The following is a 13757-nucleotide window of genomic DNA, read 5'->3' on the forward strand; positions in this document are numbered from 1 at the left end:
CATTTTCTTGTGGACCGGAAGTCGCGGCCGGACAATAAGATTACCTTTGAATCTTAGCTAATTTCGCTCTGCATCGTTTTACACCGTACCTACCCGGCAACGGCGTAATTACCCCACGACTGAGCCCTTGAATATTCCGCTGCTCCTTCTTGACCTCCAGTATATATCGAGACTGCAATCCCTCTCGGATTGGAATTTGGGCTGCAACCCTATCTAAACTTTTCACTTCGATGCACCACTGGAGTGTGCTCTACTGGATGTTGTGTTCCTAGCATAACCATACCAGGTCAGCATGTTTGACCACCATTTTCTACACTTATTGTTTATTTACTGGTTCATCCACTATGTGCGCTTTGTTTTTTTCCATTCCCGTTTACTGTCCTATAGCAGGGATAGGTAACCTTGGTGAGGCAGAGTTCTACTGTAATAACACAAAAGGTTCTTAAAGGGGTTGTCACTCCACAACAACAATCAATAGGATAGGTGATAAGTTCTTGATTGCTGGTGGGTCCCATGCTGGGACCCTCACTGATCAAAAGAACAAGAGTCCCAAGTCCCCGTATCACGCATGTGCTCTTGTCAGGTCCGTATTTCACACCAAATAACCACCTCTGTAAATTGAAAGCTGAAGGCATGCCTGGAAAGAAGTACACCACACAGAGTAATGTTGGTAGACTTTCCCTCCCTCAGCCAGGAGGAAGACAAACTCTTTATTCAGAACAAAGAAACACAGAAAGAGACACATGCCTCCTCCCCAGAGATGTGGAAGTGCCCAAGCCCCCACCGGTTTCACGGCTGTAAGTTCTCAGACTCACTCTTCTTGCATTCCAGGGGGCGGTGTCTTCCATAGGTGTGTCCGACATGAACAAATAACTTATTATATATCAGTATATTACACAAAGAACTGAAATGTATATACATATGTGTGAGGATAATATTTTTCAAACAATATACATAGTAATGATCCCTGACAGTCGGGATTGCCAGAGATAGCCGAGCACTGCACTTGGGACCCCTGTTCTCTGGATCGAAGTGGATCCCAGTGGTGGGACCCCCAGCAATCAAACATATCACCTATCCTGTGGATAGGTGATAAATTGTTGTGGTGGGACATCTCCAGTGATATAAATATTTATGACACAGAAAAGCTTCAATTCAGGGAGCTGTTTTCACATGATGATTTTTACATGTTAAAATCGCACTGTAAGTCTGAAAATCTTTTCTAAAAAAAGGAAAATAATGGAGCAGAAACACAGCATATTTCACAGAAGAACTCATTTGATTTTGAGTAGAGAATGTGTCAGTCAGTAAATCAAAATCAGAGGTTTGTTCACACGGGTCAGATACACAGTGGAAAAGCCTACAGCATATCTGATCCAGAAACGCAGGGAAATAGACCAGAATATATGCACCAAATCGTGATTAGTTGCGGAAATCAGCCGACAGGAAAAAAATGTATGCACGTATTCCGAGCGCAATTTTTTCACACTGTATGGTTGAGATTTGGTGAAATCTGATTTACTTTGCTGCTATTGAAACGCCAGGGAAATGTTCCATCCGATATAGGACGTAAAAAATGTTCTACTACATAATACTGTCTGCATCAGTTTTATAAATGTGCCCTAATGTAAATGAAGCCTTACTTTGTATCAGCGTGCACCAGCCAGTCGGCATCAACCTGTGCTGCCATGCCCACATATCACAGCGGTTACATTTCACTTTCAGACTTTGTTTTTTATGGAAATGATATCTATTCTATTATGTCCCAAAGTACCTCATCCCGTCCCAGTCCATGAGAAATATCTATTACCCAGACTAGATTTGGTACTTTAGCAGTTTTCAAGCTTTTATGCCTTTAACAATGGCTGAGAGTTGCATTATGGTAATGAGGACGCGATGACATGGGCTCATGGAAAAAGAATTTGCTATGCCCTAGTGCCTGGTGCTGAAAGAGTGCCTCATGTTTCATTTCGAACACCATTAACTGAGAATCTCCATAGACCTATTTAAGAGTGCAATATAATGAAATGATCCCCTTCTCCTCTTACCAGTGGGGAGGGTCACTTTGTAAGACTATAAAACAACTCATATTGCAAACAATCGCTGCTGTCATCGAGCAGATGCATGTTCCCCCGAGGAGTTCTCTTTTTATGTACAATGACATTTGGCAACGTACATGAAGATCATCAACCTCTGCTAGAGGCAATAAAACCCTTTCAAACATGCTCTTGTAAAGGCAGACATGACTGACATCTCATGTCTCCTGATGTCTTCAAGAGGACCTGTCAGGTTTTTGATTTTTTAAAACCACATACCTCCTTCTTCCTGGTATCCTCTCAATTCCAGCTCTGTCATTTATTTTGGCCCTCCTGTTGTCCCTCCTGTTGCTCCGCTTGGTGCCTAATATGCTAATTATGAGTAAAAGTACAGAGAGGTGGAGACCTCATCTCTCCTCAGTAGGCGTTGCCTCCTGCATCACTAGGACGTTGTCCAATCAGAGCTGACATCCTCACAGTAATGCAGGAGACCCGCTCTGATTGGACAGCGTCACAGTGATAAAGGAGATAACGCCTACTGAGGGGAGATGATGTCTCCTCCTCTCTGTACTTTACTCAAAATTAGCATATTCGTCGACAAGCCGAGCAGGGGCCCTAGTTGGACAACGGGAGGGCCAAAAAGAAAAAAAGTTCTAGATACAAGAGGACAACAAGAATGAGGGGAGGTATGTGGTTTGAAAAACAAAACAAAAAACATAAAAGGCCCTTTCCCCCAAACATGTGCAGCCTGTTATAGGAAGGGCTTCACAAACACGGTCACGTAAAATTATTTTTCTAACTTTCTCCGTTATTTAAACAGTCAATGCGGCGTTTCTAACTAACTAAAAGGCAAGGGGGTGTGATGTCTCCGCTCTGACACTGTCCAATCAGCTGCACACAGTGTCAGGGCAGCTAGCGCTGTGTTCTCTCCCACGAGAACACACAGACTTGGTGGTTGTGCTGCAGATAGCTTGGGCACGCACGTGCACGCATAGCCGTTCACGCACACATCGACGGATGTAAGTAGATCTCCTCCTAGTCTCCTTGTCTCTGCTTCTTCTCATCTCTTCTTGTTCCACGGCGGCGGGAGTGGTGACGATGTACGAGCGAACGGCCGTGCGCGCATGCATGAGGGCACGCGCACGCTATCTGCAGCAATAACACCAAGTCTGTGTGTTTTCGCAGCGGATTGGACAGTGTCAGAGCGAAGACATCACACCCCCTTGCCTTTTAGTTAGTTAGATACGCCCCATTGACTGTTCAGGGGCTTATTTACATATCGGGCGCCGAATATAACGGCACCGATATGTAAATAACGGAGGGAGTTAGAAAAATAATTTTACATGAGACAGGGTTTGTGAAGCCTTTCCTATAACATGCTGCACTCAGCTGTACATGTTTGGGGAGGTGGAAGGTTCTCTTTAAGGCATGCTATACTATATCTCGACCTCAGGACCTCTAGAAGAACTCATTATTGGACATCAAGGTTTTTCTAACAGGTTGAGGATTGGATCCAATCTTGCCATATCAGTCTTTTCTCTGTTTAGAATCCATTCCTGGTTTTTATAAGGCACAATCTGCAATTTATATAAATGCAAATAAAACATTTTGTAAATTCAAAGTACATTAAATGAGTCAATGAATCCTTACATTCACAAAACTAAATTCTGTGCCATGTTATATGGCACAAAACATTGATGATCGGTGTTACGAGAATCTAACAAAGATGCACTAAATTCTCTATCACAGAATAGTATTTTGTGTCTATGGGCATTTGACACAGGACACTTTCACAACACAGCAATCTATTGTGTGTCACAGAATCTAATTTCCTGACACAAAATCATATTTTGTGATACAGAATAACATTTTGTGCAATGGAACGACATTTTAATTTTATGAAAAATTTTTATTTTTTTACACAGATACCTATTTTGTAGCACACTACCATTTTTCTGACAGAATGTGATTTTGTGACAGCTGGATTTTAATTAACCTTCTTAGGCCCAACTCACACAGTTTTTTTGGACGTGGAAACCGCGCCAAAAAATGTCCGAAAATGCCTCCCATTGATTTCAATGGGAGGCAGAGGCGTTTTTTCCCGCAAGCAGAAAGAAAATGCTCGCAGGAAAAAGAAGCGATATGCCCTATCTTCAGCCGTTTACGTCTCTGACCTCCCATTGACATCAATGGGAGGCAGAGAAAAAGCGTATCTCACAGCGTTTTTGCCCGTGGCGCTCAATGGGCGCGAGCTAAAAACACCACGAAAAACGCGGCAAACGGCGTGCAGGCAGATCAAAATTCCAAACTGAATTTTGAGGCAGAATTTTCTGCCTGCAAAAAACTCAGTGTGAACATAGCCTTTATTTTTTTCTTTTGCAAAATTTATTTTATTTCCTGAAATATTTACGGTTTACAATTGGCGCATCATAGGTTTTGCCTACATTTAGGGAGATTTTTTCCAGCTTTCCGAAGGAACAATTTCCTAGTCCTGCTCTTCGCGAAAAACGACTTTCCTATCCCAAATAGCCTCGGACCTCTGATTAGGCTATGTTCTTCCCTACAGTCAACCTATACGTCAGGATAATGCTCCCGATATATATACTGAACGTGTCCACAGAGTAAAATGGGCTCAAATTATGCCAAAAAGTATCTTTTGCCATATGTCCGGGCGGCATGTGTCTGCATACCTTTTTTATTCTATGGCAAAGTTCTAAATGCTCTGTGTTTCCACGCAGGCAACTACCGCAAAAAAAAAAAAAAATACATGACTCGCAGTATACTTTTCTTTTTTCAATGCAATTCAATGGACTACATATGTTACTTTATGGCAGACAGCTGCAAACTTCGAGGTCATGTGTGCAGAAATTTCGCGATGTATATATATGCCGTACAAAGGTAAAAAATAAGATGTGAACTGAGCCTTCATAAAAAATAAGATGCAGCCCGTGGGTGACAACAACGGATATGCAGAAATATCGCACCGCCACTCTCATTTAATAGACGGAATAAGCTCTGCACTACATGGTGGGTATAGTTGTTGTTTTTTATATTTTTCTAAATAATGGGGTAAGGTTTTTGTGTGTCCCTGTACAAGTTTTTAATTTTTTTTATATTTGATCTGTTTCATCTCATGCATTTGGTTTAAAAAAAAAATCAGCTGTACAGCCTTAATAAATGTGATCAAATGGTGGTACCTTGTACATATGAACACACTGCATACTCTTCTACCAAGCTAATGCATTCAGATATGCATAAAGCGTTCCTGATCAGCCCGCATTGCGTGGAAAGCATATAGATGAGCCCTTTGGAAGGGATACGTAGAGGAAAGGTGTCAGTATTTTCACGTTTCAACAAGGTGTTATGGCATACAGACCGGAGGCAGCTGAATGAAATGACCTTATGCTGAAGACACTTGCCTGAGGTGTGTGAGGAGGAGGGCACAGGGTGATTCAGAGCTCTTCAGTGCCAGGCAGACAAAAGCGGGGGTAAGTTTTTCTAGGAGGTGGTGAGTAATCTAGACACAGTGCTTGGAAAGAAACTATAGCAACCTGCTCTTTGCATCATTATGGACCCTACAGTGTTGTTTACGTACCAGTGACGAGTCACAGATAATCGGGAAAGATGCAAGACGGCAGACAATCTTTTATATGAATACACTATGAAGTAAATTAGTTTTCCACTAACAATAAAATAAAAAATCACAAGTAAATTTAAATCCTTACCTGTTACATAGTTAGTATGGATGAAAAAATACATATATGTCCATCAAGTTCCAGCAAGAGATGGGAAAAGGGAAGTGATTAAACAAAATTCTACACATTGACATAGGAGCGGATATTTTTTTGTTCTAGGAAATTATCTTTGCCTTTTTTGCAGCATCTCCTGTCCCTGCTGTGACGGCTCCTGCGGTGACTATTCCATAGATTCACATTTCTCACAGTAAAGAAGGTTTGTCGCCTCTGCAGCTTGAACCTTTTTTTCTCCAGACGGAGGGAGTGCCCCCTTGTTTTTTGAGGGGGTTTTACATGGTACAGGATTTCACCATATTTTTTGTATGTGCCATTAATATATTTATATAAGTTAATCATGTCCCCCATTAGTCGTCTTTTTTCAAGGCTAAATAGGATTAATTATTTTAATCTTTCCTCATAACTTAGATTCTCCATGCCCCTTATTAGCTTCGTTGCTCTTCTTAGTATTTTTTCTAACTCCAGGGCATCCTTTCTATGAACCGGAGCCCAGAACTGAACTGCAAATTCTAGATGAGGCCTCACTAATGCTTTGTAAAGTGGTAATATTACATCCCTGTCCCGCGAGTCCATGCCTCTTTTAATACACGACAATATCCTGCTGGCCTTTGAAGCAGCTGATTGACACTGCATGCTGTTATTGAGTTTATGATTTACAAGTACACCCAGATCCTTCTCAACAAGTGAATCCGCCAGTGTAGCGCCCCCTAGGACATATGATGCCTGCAGGTTGTTGGTACCCAGATGCATAACTTTACATTTTCTCCACATTGAACCTCATTTGCCAAGTGGACGCCCAAACACTCAGTTTGTTTAAATCCGCTTGCAATTGACGAACATCTTCCATAGACTGAACTATATTACATAGCTTGGTGTCATCTGCAAAAATAGAAATAGTGCTATTAATTCCATCCTCTATATCATTAATAAATAAGTTGAATAATAGTGGTCCTAGCACTGAACCCTGGGTTACACCACTTATAACCGGGGACCATTCAGAGTAGGAATCATTAACTACCACTCTCTGGATACGGTCCTTGAGCCAATTCTCAATCCAATTACAAACTAGAATTTCTAAACCTATAGTCCTTAATTTACCCATTAGACGTCTATGAGGGACAGTGTCAAATGCCTTTGCAAAGTCCAAAACCACTATATCCACAGCAGCCCCTCTGTCTAGGCTTCTGCTCACCTCTTCATAAAAACAAATTAGGTTAGTTTGACAACTTCTGTCCTTAGTAAAACCGTGCTGGCTGTCACTTATAATGCTATTTTTTGTCACATAATCCTGTATATAGTCCCTCAATAGCCCCTCAAGCATTTTCCCCACGATGGATGTTAAGCTTACTGGTCTATAATTACCCGGAGAAGACCTAGAGCCCTTTTTGAAAATATTTGCCCTGCGCCAGTCCCTTGACACTATACCAGTCACTAGAGAATCTCTGAGCATTATGAAGAGGGGGACAGAAATAACTGGACTAAGCTCTTTAAGAACTCTAGGGTGTAACCAATCTGGTCCCGGGGCCTTGTGTACATTTATTTTATTTAACTTGGACCAGATCACCTAAAGCAAAGAATTGTAGATCCAGACTTTATGCTCTTCCCTTGAAGCATTTAAAGATTTATATGAACGCAGCTTGAGGATTACTGAATGCAAGAGGTAGGAGGAGAACTTATTTAACTTTGCTTGGACCATATCTAAATTCGGCCTATTGACTATATTAATCGATGTATTAACAGCACTGGCACCGGCTACATCAGCTGCTATTTCTTCTGCCTTCTCTTGATCCCCTGTGACCAACTCCCCATTACCACTATTTAGGGATCCTATATGTTCAGACCTTGGCTTTTTTGCATTTAGATACTTGAAGAATTTTTTGGGGATTTGTTTTACTATCCTTGGCCACCAGCCTTTCATTTGTATTTTTGCAGATTTTATTACTTTTTTGTAGATTTTATTAAGCTCTTTGTAATTTACAAAGGCTACAGCTGTACCCTCAGATTTGTATTTTTCAAACACCAACTATAACTATATGTTCCTCCAGTACCAAGGCCTCCAGCTTCCCCATTTTGCTTGCTAGACTTCTGGCGTTTGTGAACACTTTAACTTGCATTTCAAATTGTCACGTTCGGTATCAGAAATGTGATTATTTGACATTATAAGGTAATAAAAATTCTAGAATATATATTACTCCGTTTTTTCCAGAAATGACAACCACTAAACTGCTATAAAATGCCAGCCTCTGCTAGACAAGAGCATTTGTCCCATAATCAATGTAATAACAAAAGTGATGATAAATCCTTGTGTTGTGTTCTCCTGTCAGATATTTGCGGGGCAGTTCTCCAGGGTAATGGGGTAGTTATGCATCTCTAGATAACTAGGCAGACTTTTCAGCAATCAGAGGTGCAGAAAAGCTGGTGACAACCTCTGTTGGCACCAAATACCAAATAGATATGAATCCAGATCACTTAGGCTTCGTCCACATCTGCGTCAGGGATCCGTTCTTGAGTTCTGTCGGAGCTTTCTGTCAGAACGGAGCCCTGACTGAAACAAACGGAAACCATAGGTTTCTGTTTGAATCACCATTGTTTTCAATGGTGACGGATCCGATGCAAATGGTTTCCGTCTGTCACTGTTGTTTAAGGGTTCCGTCGTTTCGACTGAATCAATACCGTAGTCCACTGCGATATTAACTTAGACAAAATGACGGAACCCTTAACTGATGACAAACTGAAACCATTTGCACCGGATCCGTCACCATTGAAATCAATGGTGATGCAAAAGGAAACCTATAGTTTCCGTTTGTTTCAGTCAGGGATCTGTTCTGACAGAAAGCTCCAATGGAACGCCAGAATGGAGCCCTGACGCAGATGTGAACGAAGCCTAAGCATTGCTCCGAAGATTCGAGATGACAGAGGAATGTGTGTGTGTGTGTGTGTGTGTTTGATAAGGGAAAGTTGGTGTAGGTAATCAGAGAAGAGGGTAGGGTGAACATGCCAATAATACCAATGGCAGATCTGTCCAGGGGTAGTAAAAAGAAAAAAATAAGTGATATTTAAAGGAATAGTCTTAAATTAGGAAAAAAAACAATGCCACAATGCCACTTCTATCCATGGGTTGTGTCTGGTATTACAACTCAGCCCCATTAATGTAAATAGGACTTAGGTGTCATACCAGACAACACCAATGGACCTGAGTGGCACTGTTTGTGGGGGGAAAAAAGCAGACCCTTTTTTTCTAATTTTAGACAACACCTTTAATGTTTCCATGATCTATTTTCTCATATTTTCTAACCAGATTGTGAGAAAATCTTGGGTCAGTGTCCGGCTTTACAATCGGGAGCTTTCACCTTTTCTAGTATTCCATGCAACTTTAGAATTGGAATAAGTTGAAATAGGGAAATTAAAGGTATCATCTGCCATTATCTGTAGCACAGCAAGAGTTCATATAACCATGATTTTATTGATCTAGGGGATCCTCCCCCTAACCAATCAGAAACTGGTACCTTACAGCTATGTTGCCATGTATTTAAGGTTTATTACAACAACTGTAATATAAGGAGCCTGTCCTGGTGACAGGTTCCCATTAAGGAGTAATTTCTCTATCATGCTGGGTGGAGATGAAGTTAGAAAAGGCAGATGAAGTCTTACCTACCTTGACAATTTGCTTCCGTAGACGAGGTCTGAGCTGTAGTAAGGGACTCTTCGGTTTAAACCGACTACTGTTCTGGACAGTCACGTTTCTTCTAACTTTACCTTCTTTTTTATGCAGAAAGAATAATAATAAAAAGCATTGTATCTAGTTGAAAAAAATTGCACATAAACAAGCATGTAAGTAGAGGAGGTCCTACACCCCACACTCTTGAACAGAACCATGTACTTGTATGCTCTCTAAGTCTCTGGTAGTACACAATGTCAGTATGTGCCCTGGTAACCCCCCCCCCTTTAATACATTGGGTACAGTAAAAAAAAAAAAAAAATGGACTTCGACTGATGATGCCCAGGCATAACCATGTTCTTGCTGTTGAGGTTTCAGTAGAGAAAGCTTAAAAAGCCCTTGTTCATACCACCCATGGGGAAGGAGAATGGGTCCAACCTATGTTAGCGCCCATACTTCCCATGGACCCTATAACAGTTGTAGGGGCAGCCTCTTTGATAAGAATGCCATTAAGGAGGACTTGTCACTAGGTCATATAAGTTGAACTGGTTTATTGACCTGAACAGCGAGGTCTTCCTGATTCCAGCGCTGTTGTTTTTTCTTCCTGGACCCTCCTGTTCTAGAGATATGGTCCATTGCTGTGTTGGTTCCCAATATGCTAATTTACTGTAGTTAGCCAACACGGCGTGAACTACCCCTTAAAGCTGTCTCATGCTGATTGGTCAGAATCAGAGGCAGGGAAGCTAGCTCCACCCCATTGGCTAACTGCAGCAAATTAGCGCATAGGGAGCCAACATAACAGTGGGCCATATCTCTGGAACGGGGAGGTTAAGGAAAAAAACAAAACAGTGCTGGAATCAGGGAGACAGCGCTATTCAGATCAGTAAACCAGTTCAACTTATATGACCTAGAGACACGTCCTCTTTAACCAGAAGATAAAACCAGAATACATTGTTTTTGACCATTGTAACATTTATAAATATCTCATTCTACTGATACATTATTGCTAACTGCAATGGATTCCTTGTACATCTTCTTAGAAAAATCGACATGAAGTGCAAATTGAGCATCGAGACACAAGCACGCATCAAAGTACTTTTGCAAAGGAGCTTATTTTCTCCAATTATATGCCAAGGATCCATATAAGAGGTTTTCTTACTTAAGAGGATTCCTGCTTTACAGCCATGTTGAGCTTCTGCATAAACAACCAAAGCTATTGTCTTCTGGAAAATTATTTCTTCTGCGCTTCGAATACTTTATCTTTACATTTCACAGTTACATAATGACCTACATTCCTGTCTAACTTAGCTCTAGTCTATGGTCAAGGACACGGCAATGTGTAGCAGTGCGGTGGGCGATGGAAAAACTTCCACCTTCACGTACCCTTGTTTATCACTTAATATTTTATTAAGGGCGCATGCATACAGGGGTAGCATTTCTCTGCCAGGTTGTGACAGGATGTTCACATTTGCAGCCAAAGTGAAGATGATTAAATGACAATGTATGAATAATATAATAACTGTAAGAAAAGTTATTTCACAAACCTGGCTGGCCTTGAAAACGTTCCTGGCAGCATCCCTTTTCACAGCACAATCTAAAAGGCAAACTGGTAGGTCGACCATTATGAATCAGCAAAATAGTGTGATTACTATATATACAAACTAGCAAACCAATAGGAAAATGGATAGAACTAGAAAATGCTTTGCAAACATTTAATGAAATAACTTTGTAAAAATGATTCTTTGCCCGAGTCATGTAAAATATCATTATCACTAGAATACGCTTTAACATACACTAAACTCAAGTTTAACCTTATCCCCATGCTTTGATCTTGCTCCCATAATTGTATAGTAGTCTATATGGACACATTGCATGCTCTGATCTTCACCTGTACAGGCCGCGATATGGACATCATATACCCGTCTTATCTGGACATGGGGTACGCACTGATCTATCTGCGTGTCCCATGCCTAGAGATCAATGTATGCCGCATGTCCAGATATGATTGATTCATCGACATGTATTTGTAAAGAATCATATTGCCAAACTGCAGCCATGGTTTAAGGAAATATTCATACTTGGGGTCTGCTCAGTATTTGATAAAGGAGTACTCCTATAGAATCAAAGCTAAGGGTCTAAATGGTGACATTATGTAAATAGCTAAGGACACTTTTCAGTGCTCAAAAGAATACTTTTTTCCATATAATTAAAGGAGTTTTGCTCCGAGGAACTGATGGCTGGAGGGCTCATCAATTATCTGTGCGTAGGGAGGGAGCCTGAGACTCCAATTATAATCAATAGACATCAATATCGTCCATTATTTACATTGCGAAAACTGGCAGCTCTCTTGGCTGGGAAAGGGGGTTCCTTCTCTTATTTTTGCTATGAATGTCTTATATGGTCTTTTAGTAGGGGGTGAAGGATGGGCAGTCTGGGGGTGTACACTTACTAATTTGCAGCATTAACTTTAAAGAAAGCATTGATCACGCCTACAAGCTCCACTGAGCCCAGTCTCTAGCGTTTATTGTGGGATTGAGAATCTTTACCAATGTCCTATACCTTATATTCTTCATATTGACTAGGAGAAAAATGTATGCTATTCGACCAGTAGATGCTGGAGTACATAACCTATTTCATGTTCCCGTTCACACGGACACACATAGACTGTTATAAGGGACTTTTAAAACCAGATTAACTTCCGAGGTCCATTTCTGTAGTCCAGGTCGTAACATGATTGCCTTTAGAGCTATGATTTGGCATCAAGTGAAATCCAAAAAAGGAAAGGAAGCGGAGGAGAAGCAAAATAATGTGATTATTACAGATAAAATGAGACAAATAAAATGGGTTACAATTCATAACATTGTATTAAAGCAATTGTTGTCTAACCTGTTGCCTCTTTCACCAGTATATCGACAACCCATGGCTTTGGATTTTTTGCTTACCTGGATTGTGTTCTTTATGACACAACTGAGGCAGACTCCCTGTAACATCCTCGAAAATATATAAAACTGCCTGCACACCGCAATTCCTTCCTGATCCGATTCCACGTTAGTTTTTTTTAAAGTTCACCTGCTATGATCCTTCTGAGTTTTGGTGCCCAGTATGTTAATGAATGAATTGACAACTGGGTGGTCTCTCCAGAGGTGTGTTTGAATATAGAATAGATCAGCATACCGTGGTGTAGGAAAACACAGAGATTTTTTATTTCTTCCAAATTCCATACAAAGACATCACAGCGACAGGAAAAGCATCAAAACCAAGTCAAAGTGGTGTTTACCTGAGCCGATTTTTCACTGTCCAGTCAATGCGGACAGTGTCAGAACGGCTTCAACAGCGTGATCTCACAAGATCTCACTACCTTCTGAAAGAAGCTTTAGTACCTTCTTTGAAATTTGCAACTCCTCTGCGCTACCTTCTGATAGCAGCGCAGAGGATTTTAGGAGTCGTGACATAGGCCGCAAGGAGCAAGCAAATGGAGAGGAAATACCGGAGCCAGGTGTTCTGTAGCTGCCTCCGCATCAGAAGGCAGCGCAGAAGGGATGCAGGCAGCGGGACAGACACAGCCAGCAGCAAGCAGAACCAACCGGAGAGGGGATACAGGAGCCGGGACTCTTTGCAGCTGCTTCTGGCATCTGACCCGGCACCTTGATCTGCTCTGTGCTGCTATCAAAAGGTAGTGCAGAGGAGTCGCAGATCTCCCAAAAGGTACAGAGGCTGCTAGAAGAAGGTAATGTATTCTTGTGAGATCACACTGCTGGAGCCGATCGGTCACGGTCCACACTGATTGGACAGTGACCGAGCGGCTCAGGTATACACCCCTTAGACATTTGGCTGTGAAAACCGCTAAATTGTTAATTATTTAGTCATTTACTTATTGGGCACCAAAACGAACAGTGATCATAGTGGAGGAACAGGGGCACTTTGGAGACAGACAAAAAAAAAATTATTATGTGGAATCAGGGGTCAGGAAGGAATTAAACGATTATTCCCATCTATGACATTTATAGCATATCCAAAGGAATTAATAAATACATTTCTTATAGATGCAGGTTTCATCTCTGGGACCCGCACCTTTATAAAGAACGGGAGTCACCCGACCCACTTGGTGAGGCGGCCGTCGATTTCGGGCATGGCCTTTTATGCGCCCATCTCTCTCCATTCTGTTCCTGTAACCCCGCCCACACAGAACGATTGACAGCTCTTCCTGTGCACAAACTCATACAAGAAAAGTTGTCAATCACTCTGAGTGGGCGGGGGAAGCAGGACTCAAGCTCACGACAAGTCCGACAGCATTTAATAAGTTTTTTTTTT

The sequence above is a fragment of the Rhinoderma darwinii genome, chromosome 10 (genome assembly GCF_050947455.1).
Source record: "Rhinoderma darwinii isolate aRhiDar2 chromosome 10, aRhiDar2.hap1, whole genome shotgun sequence".
NCBI lineage: Eukaryota > Metazoa > Chordata > Amphibia > Anura > Rhinodermatidae > Rhinoderma > Rhinoderma darwinii.